This window comes from Danio rerio, chromosome 12, assembly GCF_052040795.2.
Source record: "Danio rerio strain M-AB ecotype USA chromosome 12, GRCz13ab, whole genome shotgun sequence".
Taxonomy (NCBI): domain Eukaryota; kingdom Metazoa; phylum Chordata; class Actinopteri; order Cypriniformes; family Danionidae; genus Danio; species Danio rerio.
This window is the reverse complement of record NC_141032.1, coordinates 49,446,362-49,458,325: the sequence shown is the minus strand read 5'-3', so window position 1 is coordinate 49,458,325 and position 11,964 is coordinate 49,446,362.

Below are 11,964 nucleotides of genomic sequence, written 5' to 3'. Positions count from 1 at the left end.
TGCTAGGGTGTCCTGAGTGGTCGCTAGGCCCTTACTAAGGCGCTACTAGGCGGTTGCTAGGTGGTTGCTAGGCGGTTGCTAGGGTAATTTGAGTGGTTGCTAGGCAGTTGCTAGGGTACCCTGGAGTGGTTACTAGGCAAGCCTCATATAAATGCCTGATGAAATAATTATACTTAGTAAGCATTTCTAGCAAGTTACAGTACTTGGCTAGTCAATATTAGCATGTAGCTAGTCACTGCTAGCATGTGTAGCATACAGGAAGTTCCGTTTGCTAGCATGAGTGAAACGAGCCAATCCCCAAGTCTCTACGATGTTCCGATGCTGAGATATAGCTGTTGATGAATGGTTGCTAGGGTACTCTGTTTTGTTGCTATGGGCGAGGTTACAGAGTGAACTTTAATGTGGTTGGCTGTCCAAGTCAAATGAGCCAACCCCCAAGTCAATAGGACACTGCAAAGCAAAGATATGCATGTAGGCCTATTTTAATGGAAGTCTATGGGACCAATTTGGGGGCGTGGCTTGTGAACTTCATTATCATATCGAGATGCTCATTGGTTGTCTGAGTCAGATGAGCCATCCCCCAAGTCAATAGGACACTGCTAAGCAAAGATATGCATGTAGGCCAGTTATAATGGCAGTCTATGGGACCAGTTTGGGGGCGTGGCTTGTGAGCTTCATTACCATATTGAGATGCTCATTGGTTGTCTGGGTCCAATGGGCCAACCCCTAAGCCTATATGACACTGCAATGCAAAGATATGCATCTAGCCCAATTATAATAGAAGTCTATGGGATCAATTTGGGGGCGTGGCTTGTGAGCTTCATTATCATATAGTGATGCTGATTGGTTGCCTGAGTCAAATGAGCCCACCCCCATGTCTCTATGACACTCCTATGTAATGTTATAGATGTGTGACCTTTATAATGGAAGTCAATGGGATGTGCAATGGGACATCCCACCCCATGTTAAGTCAATGGGGCAGTTATTAAGGGTCTTTAAATGGTTTGGGGGGGCGTGGCTTGTGAGCTTCAAAATCATATTGAGATGCTGATTGGTTGCCTCAGTCAAGTTAGCCAACCCCCAAGTCTGTATGACACTGCTATGTAATGTGATTGACATGTGAGTCAAGAAATGAATGGGAGTCAATGGGCCATGTAAAGTCAATGGGGACCCCTTTGGGACGTCCTAGCACCCCAGGGGTACAACTTATACCCCCTTTGGGGGTATGTTTTCATACAGGCTGCAACCCCCTACAGATGTTGCGAATCCCATATGTCTACGAATTTCACACTTGGCGCTATAACGCTTTAAAGGTCGTCCCATTTCGCGGCGCGTTTAGTGCTCTTCTAGAAAAATGAATGGGAGTCAATGGGGCCCATGTTAGTCAATGGGAGAACTTTGGGACGTCCTAGAGCCCCAGGGGTACAACTTATACCCCCCTGCGAGGTATGTTCTCACTTAGGGTGCAACCCCCTACAGATGCTGTGAATCCCATATTTCTATGAATTTCACACTCGGCGCTGTGAGTCGTCAAAGTTCGGCTCAATGTTAAGTCTATGGGATTTTTGGGGGGGTTTTTTGGCCCCTGCGGGGCCAAAAAACCCCGGACCCCTTATAAAAGTCATAGCACACCATTCCCGATAAGACCGCACGATTTGACCCCACTTTCAAGGGTCTGGGACGAAAGCTGCGGGACTAGTTACGCGCCGAAAAAGCGTACGGAAGAAGAAGAATAATAATAAGAAGAAACCACAATAGTAAGAATGGACTTTGCCTATGGCAAACCCCATTAACTAGAATTGTACATTTCCTAAAGGAAATGTGAATGGGGTTTGCGTGGCAAATCGATGGGGTACAAAATGGTACTAAACTGGGCAAAATAGCAGTAAATGTGGAGAAAAGGTTAAATTCATGTGTTTATGTGGTTGCTAGGGTAATGTAAATGGTTGCTAGGGTGTTCTGAGTGGTTGCTATGTGGTTGCTAGGCGGTTGCTAAGGTGTTCTGAGTGGTTGCTAGGTGGTTGCTAAGGTGTTGCTAGGCGGTTGCTAAGGTGTCCTAAGTGGTTGCTAAGGTGTTGCTAGGTGGTTGCTAAGGTGTTGCTAGGCGGTTGCTAGGGTGTTCTAAGTGGTTGCTAGGTGGTTGCTAGGCGGTTGCTAGGGTGTTCTGAGTGGTTGCTAAGGTGTTGCTAGGCGGTTGCTAGGGTGTCCTGAGTGGTTGCTAGGTGGTTGCTAAGGTGTTGCTAGGCGGTTGCTAAGGTGTCCTAAGTGGTTGCTAGGTGGTTGCTAAGGTGTTGCTAGGCGGTTGCTAGGGTGTTCTGAGTGGTTGCTAAGTGGTTGCTAAGGTGTTGCTAGGCGGTTGCTAAGGTGTCCTAAGTGGTTGCTAGGTGGTTGCTAAGGTGTTGCTAGGTGGTTGCTAGGGTGTTCTGAGTGGTTGCTAGGCGGTTGCTAGGGTGTTCTGAGTGGTTGCTAGGTGGTTGCTAAGGTGTTGCTAGGCGGTTGCTAAGGTGTCCTGAGTGGTTGCTAGGTGGTTGCTAAGGTGTTGCTAGGTGGTTGCTAGGGTATTCTGAGTGGTTGCTAAGGCGTTGCTAGGCGGTTGCTAGGGTGTCCTGAGTGGTCGCTAGGCCCTTACTAAGGCGTTACTAGGCGGTTGCTAGGTGGTTGCTAGGCGGTTGCTAGGGTAATTTTGGTGGTTGCTAGGCAGTTGCTAGGGTACCCTGGGTGGTTACTAGGCAAGCCTCACATACATGCCTGATGAAATATTTATACTTAGTGAGCATTTCTAGCAAGTTACAGTACATGGCTAGTCAATATTAGCATGTAGCTAGTCACTGCTAGCATGTGTAGCATATAGGAAGTTCCGTTTGCTAGCATGAGTCAAACGAGCCAATCCCCAAGTCTCTACGATGTTCCGATGCTGAGATATAGCTGTTGATGAACGGTTGCTAGGGTACTCTCTTTTGTTGCTATGGGCGAGGTTACAGAGTGAACTTGAATGTGGTTGGCTGTCTAAGTCAAAAGAACCAACACCCATGTCTCTATGACACTGCTATGCAAAGATATGCATGTAGGCCTATTTTAATGGAAGTCTATGGAATCAATTTGGGGGCGTGGCTTGTGAGCTTCATTATCATATTGAAATGCTCATTGGTTGTTTGAGTCAGATGAGCCATCCCCCAAGTCAATAGGACACTGCTATGCAAAGATATGCATGTAGGCCAGTTATAATGGCAGTCTATGGGACCAGTTTGGGGGCGTGGCTTGTGAGCTTCATTATCATATTGAGATGCTCATTGGTTGTCTGAGTCAGATGAGCCATCGCCCAAGCCAATAGGACACTGCTAAGCAAAGATATGCATGTAGGGCAGTTATAATGGCAGTCTATGGGACCAGTTTGGGGGCGTGGCTTGTGAGCTTCCTTATCATACTGAGATGCTGATTGGTTGTCTGAGTCAGATGAGCCCACCCCCATGTCTCTATGACACTCCTATGTAATGTTATAGATGTGTGACCTTTATAATGGAAGTCAATGGGATCTGCAATGGGACATCCCACCCCATGTTAAGTCAATGGGGCACTTATTAAGGGTCTTTAAGTGGTTTGGGGGGGCGTGGCTTGTGAGCTTCAAAATCATAATGAGATGCTGATTGGTTGCCTTAGTCAAATAAGCCAACCCCCAAGTCTGTATGACACTGCTATGTACTTTGATTGACATATGACATTTATAATGGGAGTCAATGTAATGAATGGGAGTCAATGGGCAATGTAAAGTCAATGGGAACCCTTTTGGGACGTCCTAGCACCCCAGGGGTACAACCTATACCCCCTTTCAGGGTATGTTCTCACTTAGGCTGCAACCCCCAACAGATGTTGTGAATCCCATATTTCTGTGAAATTCACACTCGGCGCTGTGATTCGTCAAAGTTCGGCTCCATGTAAAGTCAATGGAGACTTTGGGACGTCCTAGCTCCCCAGGGGTACAACATTTACCGCCTTTCGGGGTGTGGTTTGAAGCCTCCTATAACCCTCTCGAGATGTCGCGAATCCCATGTCTCTACAATATTCACTGTTGGCGCTACGGCGATTTCCGGGAATAGTATCTACGAGTGTCTAGAAAATGAATGGGAGTCAATGGGCCAATGTAAGTCAATGGGAGCACTTTGGGACGTCCTAGAGCCCCAGGGGTGCAACTTATACCCCCTTGCGGGGTATGTTCTCACTTAGGCTGCAACCCTCTACAGATGATGTGAATCCCATATTTCTATGAATTTCACACTTGGCGCTATAACCTGTCAAAGTTGGGCGTAATGTTGAGTCAATGCGTTTTGGGGGGTGGTTTTGGGGCCCCTGCGGGGCCCCAAAACCACCCACCCCTTACAAAAGTCATAGCACACCATTCCCGATAAAGCCGCACGATTTGAGCCCACTTTCAAGGGTCTGGGACGAAAGCTGCGGGACTAGTTACGCGCCGAAAAAGTGTACGGAAGAAGAAGAAGAAGAAGACAGAATAATAAACCACAATAGTAAGAATGGACTTTGCCTAAGGCAAACCCCATTAATAACTAGAATTGTACATTTCCTAAAGGAAATGTGAATGGGGTTTGCGTGGCAAATCGATGGGGTACAAAATGGTACTAAACTGGGCAAAATAGCAGTAAATGTGGAGAAAATGGTTAAATTCATGTGTTTATGTTGTTGCTAGGGTAATGTAAATGGTTGCTAGGGTGTTCTGAGTGGTTGCTAGGCGGTTGCTAAGGTGTTGCTAGGTGGTTGCTAGGGTGTCCTGAGTGGTTGCTAGGTGGTTGTTAAGGTGTTGCTAGGTGGTTGCTAGGGTGTCCTGAGTGGTTGCTAGGTGGTTGCTAAGGTGTTGCTAGGCGGTTGCTAGGGTGTTCTAAGTGGTTGCTAGGTGGTTGCTAAGGTGTTGCTAGGCGGTTGCTAGGGTGTCCTTAGTGGTTGCTAAGGTGTTGCTAGGTGGTTGCTAGGGTATTCTAAGTGGTTGCTAAGGCGTTGCTAGGCGGTTGCTAGGGTGTCCTAAGTGGTTGCTAGGTTGTTGCTAAGGTGTTGCTAGGCGGTTGCTAGGGTGTCCTGAGTGGTTGCTAGGTGGTTGCTAAGGTGTTGCTAGGGTGTTCTGAGTGGTTGCTAGGCGGTTGCTAAGGTGTTGCTAGGCGGTTGCTAAGGTGTCCTGAGTGGTTGCTAGGTGGTTGCTAGGGTGTTCTGAGTGGTTGCTAGGTGGTTCCTAAGGTGTTGCTAGGCGGTTGCTAAGGTGTCCTAAGTGGTTGCTAGGTGGTTGCTAAGGTGTTGCTAGGCGGTTGCTAGGGTTTTCTGAGTGGTTGCTAAGGCGTTGCTAGGCGGTTGCTAGGGTGTCCTGAGTGGTCGCTAGGCCCTAAGGCGTTACTAGGCGGTTGCTAGGTGGTTGCTATGCGGTTGCTAGGGTGTCCTGAGTGGTTGCTAGGTGGTTGCTAAGGTGTTGCTAGGTGGTTGCTAGGGTGTTCTGAGTGGTTGCTAGGCAGTTGCTAGGGTGTTCTGAGTGGTTGCTAGGTGGTTGCTAAGGTGTTGCTAGGTGGTTGCTAAGGTGTCCTAAGTGGTTGCTAAGGTGGTTGCTAAGGTGTTGCTAGGTGGTTGCTAGGGTATTCTGAGTGGTTGCTAAGGCGTTGCTAGGCGGTTGCTAGGGTGTCCTGAGTGGTTGCTAGGCCCTTACTAAGGCGCTACTAGGCGGTTGCTAGGTGGTTGCTAGGCGGTTGCTAGGGTAATTTGAGTGGTTGCTAGGCAGTTGCTAGGGTACCCCGGGTGGTTACTAGGCAAGCCTCATATACATGCCTGAGTAAGCATTTCTAGCAAGTTACAGTACTTGGCTAGTCAATATTAGCATGTAGCTAGTCACTGCTAGCATGTGTAGCATACAGGAAGTTCCGTTTGCTAGCATGAGTGAAACGAGCCAATCCCCAAGTCTCTACGATGTTCCGATCCTGAGATATAGCTGTTGATGAATGGTTGCTAGGGTACTCTGTTTTGTTGCTATGGGCGAGGTTACAGAGTGAACTTGAATGTGGTTGGCTGTCCAAGTGAAATGAGCCAACCCCCAAGTCAATAGGACACTGCTAAGCAAAGATATGCATGTAGGCCTATTTTAATGGAAGTCTATGGGACCAATTTGGGGGCGTGGCTTGTGAGCTTCATTATCATATCGAGATGCTCATTGGTTGTCTGAGTCAGATGAGCCATCCCCCAAGTCAATAGGACACTGCTAAGCAAAGATATGCATGTAGGCCAGTTATAATGGCAGTCTATGGGACCAGTTTGGGGGCGTGGCTTGTGAGCTTCATTACCATATTGAGATGCTCATTGGTTGTCTGGGTCCAATAAGCCAACCCCTAAGCCTGTATGACACTGCAATGCAAAGATATGCATCTAGCCCAATTATAATAGAAGTCTATGGGATCAATTTGGGGGCGTGGCTTGTGAGCTTCATTATCATATAGTGATGCTGATTGGTTGCCAGAGTCAAATGAGCCCACCCCCATGTCTCTATGACACTCCTATGTAATGTTATAGATGTGTGACCTTTATAATGGAAGTCAATAGGATGTGCAATGGGACATCCCACCCCATGTTAAGTCAATGGGGCAGTTATTAAGGGTCTTTAAATGGTTTGGGGGGCGTGGCTTGTGAGCTTCAAAATCATATTGAGATGCTGATTGGTTGCCTCAGTCAAGTTAGCCAACCCCCAAGTCTGTATGACACTGCTATGTAATGTGATTGACATGTGAGTCAAGAAATGAATGGGAGTCAATGGGCCATGTAAAGTCAATGGGGACCCCTTTGGGACGTCCTAGCACCCCAGGGGTACAACTTATACCCCTTTTTGGGGTATGTTCTCATACAGGCTGCAACCCCCTACAGATGTTGCGAATCCCATATTTCTACGAATTTCACACTTGGCGCTATAACGCTTTAAATGTCGTCCCATTTCGCGGGGGCGTTAGTGCTCTTCTAGAAAAATGAATGGGAGTCAATGGGGCCAATGTAAGTCAATGGGAGCACTTTGGGACGTCCTAGAGCCCCAGGGGTGCAACTTTTACCCCCTTGCGAGGTATGTTCTCACTTAGGCTGCAACCCTCTACAGATGCTGTGAATCCCATATTTCTATGAAATTCACACGCGGCGCTGCGAGTCGTCAAAGTTCGGCTCAATGTTAAGTCTATGGGATTTTTGGGGGGGTTTTTTGGCCCCTGCGGGGCCAAAAAACCCCCCACCCCTTATAAAAGTCATAGCACACCATTCCCGATAAGACCGGACGATTTGAGCCCACTTTCAAGGGTCTGGGACGAAAGCTGCGGGACTAGTTACGCGCCGAAAAATGGTACGGAAGAAGGAAGAAGAAGAATAATAAGCCAGCACAATTGTAAGAATGGACTTTGCCTATGGCAAACCCCATTAATAACTAGAATTGTACATTTCCTAAAGGAAATGTGAATGGGGTTTGCGTGGCAAATCGATGGGGTACAAAATGGTACTAAACTGGGCAAAATAGCAGTAAATGTGGAGAAAATGGTTAAATTCATGTGTTTATGTTGTTGCTAGGGTAATGTAAATGGTTGCTAGGGTGTTCTGAGTGGTTGCTAGGCGGTTGCTAAGGTGTTGCTAGGTGGTTGCTAGGGTGTCCTGAGTGGTTGCTAGGTGGTTGTTAAGGTGTTGCTAGGTGGTTGCTAGGGTGTCCTGAGTGGTTGCTAGGTGGTTGCTAAGGTGTTGCTAGGCGGTTGCTAGGGTGTTCTAAGTGGTTGCTAGGTGGTTGCTAAGGTGTTGCTAGGCGGTTGCTAGGGTGTCCTTAGTGGTTGCTAAGGTGTTGCTAGGTGGTTGCTAGGGTATTCTAAGTGGTTGCTAAGGCGTTGCTAGGCGGTTGCTAGGGTGTCCTAAGTGGTTGCTAGGTTGTTGCTAAGGTGTTGCTAGGCGGTTGCTAGGGTGTCCTGAGTGGTTGCTAGGTGGTTGCTAAGGTGTTGCTAGGGTGTTCTGAGTGGTTGCTAGGCGGTTGCTAAGGTGTTGCTAGGCGGTTGCTAAGGTGTCCTGAGTGGTTGCTAGGTGGTTGCTAGGGTGTTCTGAGTGGTTGCTAGGTGGTTCCTAAGGTGTTGCTAGGCGGTTGCTAAGGTGTCCTAAGTGGTTGCTAGGTGGTTGCTAAGGTGTTGCTAGGCGGTTGCTAGGGTTTTCTGAGTGGTTGCTAAGGCGTTGCTAGGCGGTTGCTAGGGTGTCCTGAGTGGTCGCTAGGCCCTAAGGCGTTACTAGGCGGTTGCTAGGTGGTTGCTATGCGGTTGCTAGGGTGTCCTGAGTGGTTGCTAGGTGGTTGCTAAGGTGTTGCTAGGTGGTTGCTAGGGTGTTCTGAGTGGTTGCTAGGCAGTTGCTAGGGTGTTCTGAGTGGTTGCTAGGTGGTTGCTAAGGTGTTGCTAGGTGGTTGCTAAGGTGTCCTAAGTGGTTGCTAAGGTGGTTGCTAAGGTGTTGCTAGGTGGTTGCTAGGGTATTCTGAGTGGTTGCTAAGGCGTTGCTAGGCGGTTGCTAGGGTGTCCTGAGTGGTTGCTAGGCCCTTACTAAGGCGCTACTAGGCGGTTGCTAGGTGGTTGCTAGGCGGTTGCTAGGGTAATTTGAGTGGTTGCTAGGCAGTTGCTAGGGTACCCCGGGTGGTTACTAGGCAAGCCTCATATACATGCCTGAGTAAGCATTTCTAGCAAGTTACAGTACTTGGCTAGTCAATATTAGCATGTAGCTAGTCACTGCTAGCATGTGTAGCATACAGGAAGTTCCGTTTGCTAGCATGAGTGAAACGAGCCAATCCCCAAGTCTCTACGATGTTCCGATCCTGAGATATAGCTGTTGATGAATGGTTGCTAGGGTACTCTGTTTTGTTGCTATGGGCGAGGTTACAGAGTGAACTTGAATGTGGTTGGCTGTCCAAGTGAAATGAGCCAACCCCCAAGTCAATAGGACACTGCTAAGCAAAGATATGCATGTAGGCCTATTTTAATGGAAGTCTATGGGACCAATTTGGGGGCGTGGCTTGTGAGCTTCATTATCATATCGAGATGCTCATTGGTTGTCTGAGTCAGATGAGCCATCCCCCAAGTCAATAGGACACTGCTAAGCAAAGATATGCATGTAGGCCAGTTATAATGGCAGTCTATGGGACCAGTTTGGGGGCGTGGCTTGTGAGCTTCATTACCATATTGAGATGCTCATTGGTTGTCTGGGTCCAATAAGCCAACCCCTAAGCCTGTATGACACTGCAATGCAAAGATATGCATCTAGCCCAATTATAATAGAAGTCTATGGGATCAATTTGGGGGCGTGGCTTGTGAGCTTCATTATCATATAGTGATGCTGATTGGTTGCCAGAGTCAAATGAGCCCACCCCCATGTCTCTATGACACTCCTATGTAATGTTATAGATGTGTGACCTTTATAATGGAAGTCAATAGGATGTGCAATGGGACATCCCACCCCATGTTAAGTCAATGGGGCAGTTATTAAGGGTCTTTAAATGGTTTGGGGGGCGTGGCTTGTGAGCTTCAAAATCATATTGAGATGCTGATTGGTTGCCTCAGTCAAGTTAGCCAACCCCCAAGTCTGTATGACACTGCTATGTAATGTGATTGACATGTGAGTCAAGAAATGAATGGGAGTCAATGGGCCATGTAAAGTCAATGGGGACCCCTTTGGGACGTCCTAGCACCCCAGGGGTACAACTTATACCCCTTTTTGGGGTATGTTCTCATACAGGCTGCAACCCCCTACAGATGTTGCGAATCCCATATTTCTACGAATTTCACACTTGGCGCTATAACGCTTTAAATGTCGTCCCATTTCGCGGGGGCGTTAGTGCTCTTCTAGAAAAATGAATGGGAGTCAATGGGGCCAATGTAAGTCAATGGGAGCACTTTGGGACGTCCTAGAGCCCCAGGGGTGCAACTTTTACCCCCTTGCGAGGTATGTTCTCACTTAGGCTGCAACCCTCTACAGATGCTGTGAATCCCATATTTCTATGAAATTCACACGCGGCGCTGCGAGTCGTCAAAGTTCGGCTCAATGTTAAGTCTATGGGATTTTTGGGGGGGTTTTTTGGCCCCTGCGGGGCCAAAAAACCCCCCACCCCTTATAAAAGTCATAGCACACCATTCCCGATAAGACCGGACGATTTGAGCCCACTTTCAAGGGTCTGGGACGAAAGCTGCGGGACTAGTTACGCGCCGAAAAATGGTACGGAAGAAGGAAGAAGAAGAATAATAAGCCAGCACAATTGTAAGAATGGACTTTGCCTATGGCAAACCCCATTAATTAATGCAAGCTAGACCTTACTGTATTTTCAGAATTAATAAATAAATATGCAAATATACAAATAAATAAGTAAATAAATCCATAAACTCCTGCATAAATAACATATTAAATAAATGAATACGCAAATATATAAATAAATGAGTAAATAAATATATAAACTCCTGCATAAATAAAATAAATAATTGAGCAAATAAATATATCAGCTCCTGCATAAATAAAATATTAAATAAATAAATATACAAACATATAATTAAATTAGCAAATAAATGCATAAATTCCTGCATAAATAAAATAACAAATAAATACGCAAATAAAAAAATTAATGAGTAAATAAATCCATAAATTCCTACATAAATAAATGAATGAATAAATAAATATGCAAATATATAAATAAATGAGTAAATAAATACATAATCTCCTGCATAAATAAAATAGTAAATAAATACGCAAATATATAAATAAATGAGTAAATAAATCCATAAATTCCTACATAAATAATTGAAATAAATATGCAATAAATAAATAAATAAGTAAATAAATCCATAAATTCCTACATAAATAAGTGAATAAATAAATAAATAAATAAATATGCAAATATATAAATAGATGAGTAAATAAATCCATAAACTTCTGCATAAACAAAACAATAAATAAATAAATATGCAAACATATAAATAAATGAGTATATAAATGCATAAAATCCTGCATAAATAAAATAATAAATAAATATACAAATATATAAATAAATAAGTAAATGAATCCATAAATGCCTGCATAAATAAAAAAATTAAATAAATAACTATGCAAATATATATAAATGAGTATATAAATGTATAAATTCCTGCATAAGTAAAATATCAAATAAATATGCAAATATATAAATTAAAAAGTAAATAAATTCATAAACTCCAGTATAAATAAAATTTTTTGCAAATATATGAATAGGTAAATAAATCTATAAATTCCAGCATACATAAAATAATAAATGTATATGCAAATATATAAATAATTGAGTAAATAAATATGCAAATATAGAAATAAATGAGTAAATGTGTGTTTATCTATTTTTTGTTTCGCCAGATTCGTCCTCCAAAGTCATTAAGTGGTATGACAAAATAAGTGGTGTGGGGGATATTTTCTTGGCACCCTTTAAGTCCATTAGTACCGATTGAGCATTGTGTCAACGCCACAGCATACCTGAGTATTGCTGCTGACCATGTCCATCCCTTTATGAGCACAGTGTCTCCATCTTCTGATGGCTACTTCCAGCAGGATAACGCACCATGTCATAAAGACAATGAGTTCACATGCATGACAATGAGTTCAGTGCACTCAAATGGCTTCCACAGTCACTAGAGCTCAATCCAATAGAGCACCTTTGGGATGTGGTGAAACGGGAGATTGGCATCATGGATGTGCAGCCGACAAATCTGCAGCAACTGTGTGATGCTATCATGACAATATGGAGCACAATCTCTGAGGAATATTTCCAGTATAGACTGTTGAATCTATGTCGTGAAGGATTAAGGCAGTTCTGAAGGCAGAAGGGGGTCCAACCTGGTACTAGTAAGGTGTACCTAATAAAGTGGCCGGTGAGTGTATATTGTTTTAATTAAAAAAAAACTTCACTCATCTAATGATCACAAAGTG